The following is a 12,764-nucleotide window of genomic DNA, read 5'->3' as shown; positions in this document are numbered from 1 at the left end:
CCGAGGAGCTCCGTGAGATAAAGCGCCGGAGGAGACGCCTAGAGCACCTGTGGAGGTCTGATAGGTCCGAGTCGAGCCGGGCACTGTTGACAGCTTGCACCAAGGAGTATATTCGGGCTCTAAGAACAGCCAAAAGATCATACATTGCCTCCTTGGTAGCGTCCGCCGAGTCCCGCCCAGCCGCCCTGTTCAGGATAACCCGCTCCCTCCTAAATAGGAGGGAGACGGAGAACCCCTTGCAGGGTAAGGCTGAGGAGTATGTACAGTTCTTGGCGGACAAAGTTGCTCGGTTTCGATCGGACCTGGACTCCACTCTTGCAGATCCAGCCGAGACACAGGGGAATGATCTGGCAGACCATCTCTGGGTTGAGTTTCAGGATGTTGCCTCCGGGGATGTGGACAAGGCTATGCGAGCTGTGAGTGCCTCCACCTGTATACTGGACCCGTGTCCCTCCTGGCTGGTTGCCAACAGCAGCGAGGTGACACGAGGCTGGATCCAGGCGGTTGTTACCACCTCTCTTCGGGAGGGGCATCTCCCCACCGCGCTGAAGGCGGCGGTGGTGAGACCCCTCCTGAAGAAACCGTCCTTGGATCCAGCAATTCTTAACAACTATCGTCCAGTCTCCAACCTCCCCTTTGTGGGGAAGGTTGTTGAGAAGGTGGTGGCCTTCCAGCTTCAGCGTACCTTGGAGGAAGCTAACTATCTTGACCCCTTCCAGTCCGGCTTCAGGCCCGGCTACAGCACAGAAACCGCTTTGGTCGCATTGACCGATGATCTCTGGAGAGCCAGAGATGGAGGCTATGCCTCCATCCTGGTTCTCCTTGACCTCTCAGCGGCTTTCGATACCATCGACCATGGTATCCTTCTGCGACGACTGCGGGAGGTGGGGGTGGGCGGCACTGTTTTGCAGTGGTTCTCCTCCTACCTCTCGGACAGGTCGCAGTCGGTGTTGGTGGGGGGGCAGAGATCGTCCCCAAGGCCCCTTACTTGTGGTGTGCCGCAGGGTTCGGTCTTATCCCCCCTACTATTTAACATATACATGAAACCGCTGGGCGAGATCATTCGAAGGCACGGGATAAAATACCACCAATATGCGGACGATACACAGTTGTATCTGTCCGCCCCGTGCCAACTCAATGAAGCGGTGGAAGTGATGAACCGGGGCCTTGAGGCTGTTAAAGACTGGATGAGAGCTAACAAACTGGTACTCAACCCGGAAAAGACCGAGTGGCTGTTGTGTTTTCCTCCCAAAAATTTGGCTAATGTTCCATCAATCAGGCTGGGGGGACAAAATTTATACCCCTCAGACAGGGTCCGCAACTTGGGAGTCCTCCTGGACCCACAGCTGAGTTTCGACCATCATTTGTCAGCTGTGACCAGGGGGGCATTTGCTCAGGTTCGCCTGATGCGCCAGTTGCGGCCCTACCTGAACCGGGAGGCCCTCACAACAGTCACTCGAGCCCTTGTGATCTCTAGGCTGGAATACTGCAACGTGCTCTACATGGGGCTGCCCTTGAAGAGCATCCGGCGACTTCAGCTAGTCCAGAATGCGGCCGCGCGAGTGATCGTGGGCGCACCACGGTTCGCCCACATAACACCGATCCTCCGCGAGCTGCGCTGGCTACCTGTTGGTCTCCGGGTGCACTTCAAGGTCCTACTTACCACTTACAAAGCGCTCCATGGTAGTGGATCTGGCTATTTGAGAGACCGCCTTCTGCCAATTACCTCCCTGCGTCCCATCAGATCGCACAGGGTTGGCCTCCTCCGAATTCCATCCGCCAGTCAGTGCCGACTGGCGACTACGCGGAGGAGAGCCTTCTCAGTTGCAGCTCCGACGCTATGGAACAATCTCCCCGTGGAGATTCGCACCCTCACCACAGCCCAGGCCTTCCGCACGGCCCTCAAGATCTGGCTATCCCGTCAGGCCTGGGGATAAAAAATCTAGTTTGTCCCCTCCCGAATGATGAATGAATGTTGTGCTCTATTTTTAATATTATGTATTGTCTTATGTTTTTTGTCTTGTATCCCCTTCCCGTGTTTTGTAAGCCGCCCTGAGTCCCCTCAGGGAAAAGGGCGGCCTATAAATTATAATAAATACGAAATACGAATACGAAATACTGGGATAATCATGGGGCCTGATTGGGAACTTACCTGACGTTCATCGTCAGATTCGGTTTCACTTTCCTCCGATGAGGAGGTTGGTTCCCCTTCCCCTGGAACAGGGCAGAACTGCGCAGTAGGCTCCACCCCTTTCATGGTGGTCTCCCTTCTCTTCCCAGGCTGTTTATCTGGCTCTCTCTCTCTCCCCCCCCCCCTGGCATAAGGTTTTGGGCCCATCTTGGTGCGGCAGTTTGCTGCTCGGTGCCCCTCCTTCCCACAACGGAAACAGATGGTCGGCCAGGGCTTGCTTATAGACCCACTTTTCTCTCCTTTTGGAGCTCCTGGGGGGGGGGGGTTGGGAGGGGTAGCCTTCTCTTTTTCACTGTCTTCACGGTACTTGTCTTGGGCTAAATCAATTTCCACATCCACTGCCAATTCATACCAGGGCTGCGATTTATGGGGAAGGCTGTTTACACAGTTCTGGTATATATCTTTGTTTAAACCATCCATAAACCCGTCCATCAAAGCCTCTTCAGACCAACCCCGCATAAAAACAGACAATTCACAAAATTCTTGTATATATTCAGCAACTGGCCTATTCCCCTAGGTAAGGGTTTTAAATCTAGTTCTTGCTTTTCGCTCCGTGAGCGGATCATCAAAGTGTTTCCTCAGGGCAGCCATAAATCTATTATAGTCTCTCAGTAGAGGGGAGTCAGCATTATGCAGGGCAACCATCCAAGCAGCAGCTTTATTTTCTAATGCTATTGTAACCATTCCTACCTTGGCTTCTTCTGTTGGAAGATCTTCTCTGAACTGTTGCATGTAATTCCATACTTGAACCAGGAAAAACCCTAAATCTTTAGATTCCCCAGCAAATTTCACACCAAGTGGGGGAACTTTAGCCATCTGGAGTCTGCAGGGGGGGCTCCCCCTCTTGGGGTGGCTCTGGCAGCTGCTGCTGTTGGGGTCGGGGCTGGGTCATCCTGATCAGTTCCACCGTCTGCCCCCCTCCGGCTCCTCTCGGGCAGAACAGGCCCTCTGCAGTTCTCTCCTCTCTTTCTGGAAGATCTGCTTCTCTTTCAGGACCACTCTCACGGAAGTGTCGCCTCTCCCAAGCCTCTTCAAAGAGCTTCATAGCCTGGGACATCATAAGGTTCTCCTCATCTACCTCCTGCCAAGCAGCTGCTGGTCACCTCTGTCTCCTTGTGGTAACTCCAGCTGGAGTTTCCTCAGGGTCATACTTCTGTCCCACTTCCAACGTCCATCTGGGGCAAATGGAACATTCTTCCAAGTGTAGTCTGGTCATTCGCTCCGTTTCCAAAGGACACAAGGATGCAGCCGCTCCCATTTCATCCTCCTGGTTGCTGCCTGGGTGGGACATTCTTCAGGGGTTTGGGATTTTGTTGCACTCCCCTCAGAAGGTGTTAGCTTCTGGATGAGTGCGAAACTGAGATCTTGCTTAAATGTCAAGGCAGCCTCCCTCAGTAACCAAGAAAGAAACCACTCAACTCCATTTTTGCAGAATTAAGAGTACTTTTACTGGTCATGAGTAGATAGCAGCTAAGCAAAGCAAGATCAGAGGCAAAAGCGCACGTAATCATAGATATCAATATGTGATCCAACTCCCTCCCCCTGGTAACCCCATTCCATAGTCCAATCCACACATCCCTCAGGAGTCATGTGGGAGACATCTTCAAAAAGCATCATCAGGTTGGTATGCCAGACAGTTGGCCTTGGTGGTAAATCCACTATCTGCAGCATGCGCAGTAGATGATGAGAACAACTCCCTTTTTACAATCACTCCTGTACTGAATACTTCCCCACCCAAATACTATGCCCCCCTCCCCATTTCAATGGCAGCCGAAAGCAAGTAGCGAAGCAGAGGCTGACAGATACCCTGGTTCTGCATGATGTTTAAAATAGTAATTCATTTAGTTTTGCATTTCTATTTTTGGAATGCTTGAATAAAAATGCCCCAGAGCCTTTTACTCACTTTGCAGGATCTGCAAAAGTGGTCAACCAGGAGAAGCAAAATTGCTCTACAAAGGGGACCCTGCACACAATGTCCAAGCAAAGCGGTGAGCAAGGAGAGGGAGAATGCTGGGGTGAAACTTCCACCATCACCCAGCCAGAAGCCAGCTCCTTCTGCCCCATTGATATCAAAGCCCACAAAGTCCAGATGGTCAAACAAAGTGTATTTATTCAAACCCCTCAAATAGATCCTTGAAAAGCACTCTGTTGTGCAGATCTGTGTTCCAAGCTCAGTCCAGAAAGAGTCACTCGGTAACCATGCCCAATGGGTCCAGGAAAGCAGAATCAAACAAGCCATCTACAAGCACACAAGGCAGAACTGGATACGTTTCTCCAGCAACACTCCTCAGGGCAGGGTTAAGTGAGCAATGCTTATGCAGATGTTCATGACAGGTGAGGTTGCCTCGGGGCAGTGGAGACGTGATCTCAAGTTAAGGGAAATAAACATCTCGCCTTTGTCATGGTCGGATCACTTCCCGTTGAGGCTTGATTTCTGGAAGCTATTCCCCCACCGCAGGGAGGTGGAACAGATTAAGTGGTTCCGCCCCAGACACCTGATGGACCCATTGGGTTTTCAGAAGGAGCTTGGGGAGATACCTGACTCTCTTGCCCACAACCCAGCAGAGTCCCTGGTCACCGCTTGGAACATAGTGGCGACTGGGGCCCTGGATCGGATTGCGCCTTTGCGGCCTCTCCGCAGCAGTGGATCCAGGAGGGCTCCTTGGTTCACTGAGGAACTCCGGGAGATGAAGTGCCAAAAGAGACACCTAGAGCGATGCTGGAGGGCTAGTAACTCCGAATCCAACCGAACACTGCTAAGATCCTTTATTAGGACTTATCTCGTGGCGATAAGGGCTGCAAAATGTGCGCATTTTTCTGCTCTTATTGTGTCCGCAGAATCTCGCCCAGCTGCCCTGTTTAGGATAACCCGTTCCCTCCTGAATGGGGGGGAAATGGGGGATGCCTTGCAGGGTCGAGCTGAGGACTTTGCTCAGTTTCTGTTGGACAAAATCGCTCAGATTTGGACAGACCTGGACTCCATTTGGACAGAACCAGCAGAGATGTCGAGGGCGGGTCTTGCTCAGACTTTCTGGAATGAGTTCCAGCTTGTCACCCCTGATGAAGTGGACAAGGCCATGGGAGCGATGAGTGCCTCCACCTGTTTAATGGATCCGTGCCCCTCTTGGCTGGTCTTGACCAGCAGGGAGGTAACACGAGGCTGGCTCCAGAGAATTACGAATGCCTCCTTGATGGAGGGATCCTTTCCACGGCCTCTTAAGGAGGTGGTGGTGAGACCCCTCCTCAAGAAGCCTTCTCTGGACCCAGCTATTTTTAAAAACTATCATCCAGTCTCCAACCTCCCTTTCTTAGGGAAGATTGTTGAGAAGGTGGTGACCCTCCAACTCCGGCGGACCTTGGATGAAGCAGATTATCTAGACTCTTTTCAGTCTGGTTTCAGGCCTGGTTACTCCACCGAAACCGCTTTGGTCACACTGACCGATGATCTCTGGTGGGCCAGGGACAGAGGGCACTCCTCTGTCCTTGTGCTCCTTGACCTCTCAGCAGTCTTCAATACCATCGACCATGGTATCCTTCTGCGATGGCTGGAAGAGGTGGGAGTGGGAGGCACTGTCTTACGGTGGTTCTCCTCTTACCTCTCCGACAGGTTGCAGTCGGTGTTGGTCGAAGGACAGAGGTCGACTCCTAGGCCCCTCAATTATGGGGTGCCACAGGGGTCGGTCCTGTCCCCCCTCCTATTTAACATCTACATGAAGCCACTGGGTGAGATCATCCTCCGGCACGGGATCAAATATGCGGACGATACTCAGTTGTATCTGTCCGCCCCGTGCCAACTCAGTGAAGTGGTGAAAGTGATGTGCCAGTGCCTGGAAGCTGTTAGGGTCTGGATGGGAGTGAACAAACTTGCACTCAATCCTGACAAGACCGAGTGGCTGTGGATGTTGCCCCCTAAGGACAGCCCATCCAGTCCGTCCTTAACCCTGGAGGAGAAAAACTGCCCCCCTCAGAGAGGGTTCACAATTTGGGGGTCCTCCTGGACCCACAGCTGACCTTGAAACACCTCCTGTTGGTTGTAACAGGGGGCCCTTTGCACAGGTTCACCTGGTGCACCAATTGCGGCCCTATTTGGACCGGGAGGCACTTCCGACAGTCACTCATGCCCTCGTCATCTCAAGACTGGATTACTGTGGAAAATATACCAATATAAATTAAATGACAAGATACCCATATGGGCAATTCCTAGACACGCAATTGAAAATATGAATATAGCACAAAAACAGGACAGAATTACTTACAGACAGCTTCTTACCTCGGAAAGAGGGGTATTACAATTAAAATCTTTAGAGGTATTAGAAGAGGAGAAGGTAGTTCAAACATGGTTCCAGTATGGGCAATTACAGGCTAGGTGGAAAATAGATCAAAAAATTGGTTTTATCCAAGTTGAGGATAACTTGTTTAAACAAATAAGAGATCAAAGCTTAACGCATATAAAGAGGATATATAATGTATTAATACAGATGGATTCGGAAACAGAATTGGTTAAAGATTGTATGATAAAATGGGCTCAAAATATTGAAGAACCAATAATGTTGGATACATGGGAAAGAATCTGGGTAAGAAATGTGAAATTTACACAAGCTCAAAATCTGAGAGAAAATTTTTACAAGATGTTCTATAGATGGCATTTAGATCCTAAAAAGTTGGCTTCTATGTATCCGAATGTACAGCCTAAATGTTGGAGGTGTGGTTCTCTCGATGCTACATATTATCATATATGGTGGACCTGCCAAAAGGTTAAGGCATTCTGGATAAAAATATGGTGGGTTATGCAAAATATTTTTAAAAGAGGATAAAGTTTACTCCTCAGTTATTTTTACTAGGTATATGTACTGACTTTACAGTGGTAGAGACTAATTTGATTCTGCACCTAATAACTGCAGCAAGACTGTTGGTGGCGCAATACTGGAAGAAGGAACACTTGCCTACAATCCAAGAATGGACATTGAAAGTCACAAACTTAGCCGAGATGGCTAAAATATCGGCATATCTTAAAGATCACTCAAATGAGAGATATAAACGAGACTGGAAAAAATGGATTGACTATATACAAAATTCCAGTTAGCCTATGCTTAAGATCAGAAATGATTTAAACTGTTTAAAGTTAGTTCAGTAAGAAGAAGCTAAGGTCAATGTAGAATGTCATTAATTTCTTTATTTCTTTTTTCTCAATAGATTTTAGACTGTGTTAGTTAAAAATCCATACCGTGTACGGGTTCTGGGAAGTTGGGGGGTGGAAGGAGGAGGGGGTTGGGGGGTGGAGGGAGGGAGGGGCATACAAAAAAAATTGTACTTCAATGTTTTAATGATTGATGAATGATGAAATATTTGTGTTTTTTAAAAGAAATAAAACCTTTTAAGATTGCAAAAAAAAAAAAAAAGACTGGATTACTGTAATGCGCTCTACTTGGGGCTGCCCCTGAAAAGTGTTCAGAGACTGCAATTAGTCCAGAATGCAGCCGTGCGAGCGATACTGGGTGTGCCAAGGTACACCCATATCACACCTATCCTCTGCGAGCTGCACTGGCTGCCCATTGGTCTCCGAGCACGATTCAAGGTACCTTTAAAGCCCTACATGGCCTAGGACCTGGATACCTATGGGACCGTCTTCTGCCACATACCTCCCTCAGACCAATAAGATCACACAGGATGGGCTGTCTCCGGGACAATGCTGGCTTGCGGTGCCTAGGAGGAGGGCCTTCTCTGTTGACGCTCCGGCTCTATGGAATGACCTGCCCCTAGAGATCCGGGCCCTACCCACTCTCATGGCCTTTTGCAAAGCCATTAAAACCTGGCTTTTCCGGCAGGCCCGTGGCTGTTGACCCCTTGATGGAGGTCCAGCCCCATCTGACTGAGTGTCTGTTGTGTTCCTTTTTAACTTGTTGTGTCCCATTGTTTTTAATAATTCTTTTTAATTCTTTTTTTTTCATTTCTGTAAGCCGCCCAGAGTCCTCCAGGATTGGGCGGCATAGAAATTAAATAAATGAAATGAAATGAATAATCTAGCATTGTGCCTGCCTCCTCTCTGCTCTATGTGTTCTTGCATCAAGAGGAGATGTGGATTCCACCTCCCACTCATTACTAATGGATGGCAGCTGCTCCCGATCCTCACCTGCAGCCTCCAGGCCAACTTGCTGAGGCTGTGGCTCACCTCCCTCAGCCTCAGCCTGTCACTAGTCCATTCAATCCAGCTGAGGCTGCTCTATCAGACTAGTATTTTCTGAAGCTCGATCCTGACCAATACTCAGCTCCATACTTTCCTCTGCAGATTCAAATTCACCATGCAAGGCAGGTAGGAAGGAAACATTCTGGTATGTCTATATTTCTAGCCTAATCCTTATCTTAATTGCCCTGCTACTTTAAGTGTTTTCAGAAACAGCCTCTGGGTTAAGCTTGTTACATTGTAAGCTTTAGCAGTGCACCCAGATTTTCTGTCTATAGACTGAGCTTCTCCGGAATGTCTCTGCACCCTCGAGTTTTTTGTGTCAATTTTATTTGCCTTTTATTTGGGCTTGACTTTGTTAAAGATTGCTAAAGGTGTTTTAAGATTTTTGGATTATACTTACAACACAGCTGAAACAGCTATTTACAGAAGGGTTGGCATAGCCATAGAAGAAATGGCTGAGAGGCAGGATGCAAGCTTGGCATTCTGTCTATTTTTTATGCTTTTCTGGGGGCATGTGATCTTTCCTTACATCTGGATGGTTACCTATTCTGTGAGGTGAGTGAGACCAGCTAGTATCTTTTAGTGGAGCAAATGGATCTAACTATTGCTTCTCCTGGGTGGGAAACTGTGCTTTGTCAGTTCACTGAGCACAGGAGTCTCTTGTCTATGAAGAGTCTTCATTCATCCATGTCATGGTTGTCCCAAATGTGCTTTTTTCAAGAAAAAGCATCTTTGGGACAGGAATCTTTTGCATTGCTTCAGAGTGGGCCAGGCACATGATTGCTCACTGATAATAAGTGGATCCTCCTTCCAATTAGTTTTCATTTTCTCATTATAATATGACATAGTAACATGCCACCAATTGTGGAAAGTTAGCACCCACCCATCTCCTAGAAGAATGAAATATTTTGAGAAATATTAAAAAGGAAGAATATATTTCCCTCAATGGAGGGAAATGGAGAAACATGTTTTCTTAGAGGGAGAAAGCAGCCCCCACCTTCCTTAATAGCCCATAGCAGATGTCAGCATTTAAGAGATAAAGAGATAGATAGCTATATTTATATGCAAAAAGTCCCTGCAGCTAGGTCTGAACAAAGGCAGAATAGGATTAGCCCTCACTCAAGATGTTAATTTGTTAATTTGTCTCTTTAGCTCAGCATTTTGTAGCCCAAATAAGCCCACCCACTTTCTGGAGAGCTTAAATGACCTCTTTGGGTTTTACTTTATAAGCAAGAGTAACGGCTGCTGATAGTTATCCTTGAAGTTTAACTATTTTAATTCCTCAGTGTGCTCTGGTAACCTGCCTGATTTGTAACTCCAGGTTGCAGGTATTGCTGAGGAAAAAGAAGGTATTCAGACAGAATGGCAGTTGGACTTACCTGAACTGCATGTTTCGACGAGAAGTGTGGGAGGAGTAACCATGGGTATTAACCAAATCTGCTTGCCTATTGGAGATTGAGGAAATCTTTGGAAGCCACACCTCCTGCTGTTTCTGTGGCCACCCAGATTAACCGATGGACTGAAACAGCATCTGAAAGGAAGGAAAAGAAAACAGCCAACAAATCCTTTCCTAGCCGTTGCTTGAACCTGGACGTGCTCAGGCCCTCCTTCATGGCGCGGAGCGCCACAATGGGTGGGAAGTGACTCCTCCCACACTTCTCGTCGAAACATGCAGTTCAGGTAAGTCCAACTGCCAGTTTCCGAAGAGAAGGTGTGGGAGGAGTAACCATGGGACATACCAAAGTTAGGTGTCCTGGGAGGGAATAGATGGGCCTGAGCCCCCTTGTGAGTCCAGGACGCCCTGAAGGACCCTCCTGCCGAAGGCGGCCTCCGCAGAGGCGTAGACGTCCAATTTGTAATGTTTAATGAAAGGAGATGGGGAGACCCAGGCGGCCGCTCAACAAATCTCTTCTAAGGGAGCCTGGGAGGACCAGGCAGCTGAGGTGGCAGCACTTCTAGTGGAGTGTGCTGTAATACCCTGTGGGACCTGAAAACCCCGAGCCTCATAGGCTTGCGAGATGGCTGCTCTGATCCATCTGCTGGATGGCCTTGCAGGTGTCTGCGCACGCGCTGGCAAGCCGAAGTAAAATAACTTTTGGCTGAAAGATTTATCCAGTAGATTTGGACATGCTGGCTATATGAAAATAGTATCAATCAAAGAATATATGTAACTCAATGTTGAACTGTGGAGTTGTTGATATTCTCGAACTTTGTTGTTGATCAGCTGTATGTGTAAGTTCCTGGCTCACAAGTCTTCTCAAAAAGCAGAACTCTTGAAACAAAGAGAACTGGGAACGTCCCCAGGTTGGTGGGCTGGAGGGGAAGTTGTGTGGGCCTGGAGGTGGCAGGGAGGCAGGGCTTGAGGCTGCTCTGAGTACCTGTAATGGGTGGCAACCTGCCTCATCTCTGCCTCCTTCCTCAAGAACAAGGCTCAAATCCACCCACAGTGACTCCCTCACACCCGTGGCCAATGCAGCAGGGAAAGGGAGGAGGAGTCCAGCCTGTCACGCTTAACTGTTTGGCTCATTGGACGCTCCCATGTGAAGCCGAGCAAAGATGGGCAAGTGCCTCTCACCTTTGCAAATTGAAGGCTAGCATTTCATCTCTGCAGTGTGAATTGGGCCTTGAGCCGTAGCACACCTGCCTCCCCTTCACGCCCCTTGCAGCTGCTGGCTGCCCAGGGAAGACAGGAAGCTTCAGCTGGCCAATTTGTGTAAGACAAGACAAGCAGGCATGTGACTCTGCCCAGGAAAACATAGAAGGTGCAGAATCAGCTCTGCCAGAAGGCGAGAAGGCTCAGAGCTCTCCACCAGCTCGCCCAGTAGTAATAGCCTCCTGGGAGGTTTGGGCTGGTGAGTGTATGGGGGCAGCTCCAAGCCTTTTTGCCTTCAGGCAGAGCTGATTCCATGCCTTCTACGTTTTCCTGGGCAGAGTCATGCACCCGCCCGCCTACCTGTCTTGTCTCACACAAATTGGTTTGGAGTGGGTGAGATCATCTTTGGGGTAGGGCCGCTCCTTCTGCTCAGCTTACACACTTGAAAAGACCCCATGGTTCCACATTCACAGCTGATCCCTTTCTGGCCAAAAGGGTGCCTTTTTGGTCCCAGTGGGGCTTCTGGAAGAGAGTGGCTGAAGCAGTTTCTCTCTCCTCCTCCTGCCAGCTGAAGGAAAAGCCCCAGGGAGACGGGCTCCACGCGCTGCTCTGCCAGGCTGCCACAGCCAATTCTCCGCTGACCCCTAAAGAAGAGAATCCATCACTGCTCCTTTTTTAAAAAAAAGAGTTTTTATTTTTAAAAACAAACATACACATACAAAACATAACACATAAAAAGATCTTCCAGTTACATCCAGCATGTCGATTGGTTATGAAACTTTTGTGCATCCTCTCCATAATCCTCACAATTTATATAAAATCTCATATTATCAATCTAATATATATATGTATATATTATTATCATTATTGATCATTTATTTGACTATAACTATTCTTCCTTCATTTTATAGGAGATATTCTAAATTTTGAATTCATTACATCCTCCTAAATCCATCCATAGTAGTACATCTTTGTATTATATTCTGTATCATTCCATTATCCTTATATTGTAAAATTCTCTATCATATTTCATTTCCATAGTTTTTTGTCTAACCATTGATAAAATAAGTCCCATATCTTATAAAAAATTTTATCTTCTTGTTCTCTAATTTCAAACGTCAATTTGCTCATTTCGGCACATTCCATTATTTTCTGAATAACTTCCTCCTACATTGGTATTTTCACATTTTTCCAATTTTTAGCAAATATAATTCTAGCCGCTGTCAACACATTTACAATCAAATATTTCAATTCTCTACTGTATGTTTCCTGTAAAATCCCCAATAAAAATATCTCTGGTTTAAAGTCTGTATTTTTTTCTATCATTTTTCCAACCATGTGTGGATTTTAGTCCAATATTTTTTTAGCTCTTGCACACATCCACCACATGTGGTAATATGAACCCGGTGTCTGTTGACATTTCCAACATTTTTCAGATTTATTCTAAAGCATTCTTGCGCTTCTCATCAGGGGTAACCTCTTCTGTCTTCAAATCTAACTTTACTTTTAGTGTTTTAGCATGTTCTCTCAAATAATAATGAATAAAATTATCTCACCAAATTGACACACTTTATTTCCAGCTTTTCTTCTGTTCCGGTGCTGTCCCAACCTCAGTGGCTTTAATGGCCACCTCTCTGCCACCAGAAAAAAGGGCTTCTCCTGGATCTACCAGGGACTTTGCAATGTCCCTGGGATCAGCGGGATGTGCCCTTCTCTGTCACCATCTCTATGAGACCATTAGGTCCCAAAAGACCGTCCAGTGGCAGAGATATCGATGGCGATCTTGGAGCTTCAAG

The sequence above is a fragment of the Thamnophis sirtalis genome, unplaced genomic scaffold (assembly GCF_051295495.1).
Source record: "Thamnophis sirtalis isolate CommonGarterSnake01/CBP01778 unplaced genomic scaffold, rThaSir2_p1.2 scaffold_4, whole genome shotgun sequence".
NCBI classification, from domain to species: domain Eukaryota; kingdom Metazoa; phylum Chordata; class Lepidosauria; order Squamata; family Natricidae; genus Thamnophis; species Thamnophis sirtalis.
Note: the sequence above shows the minus strand (reverse complement) of the source record.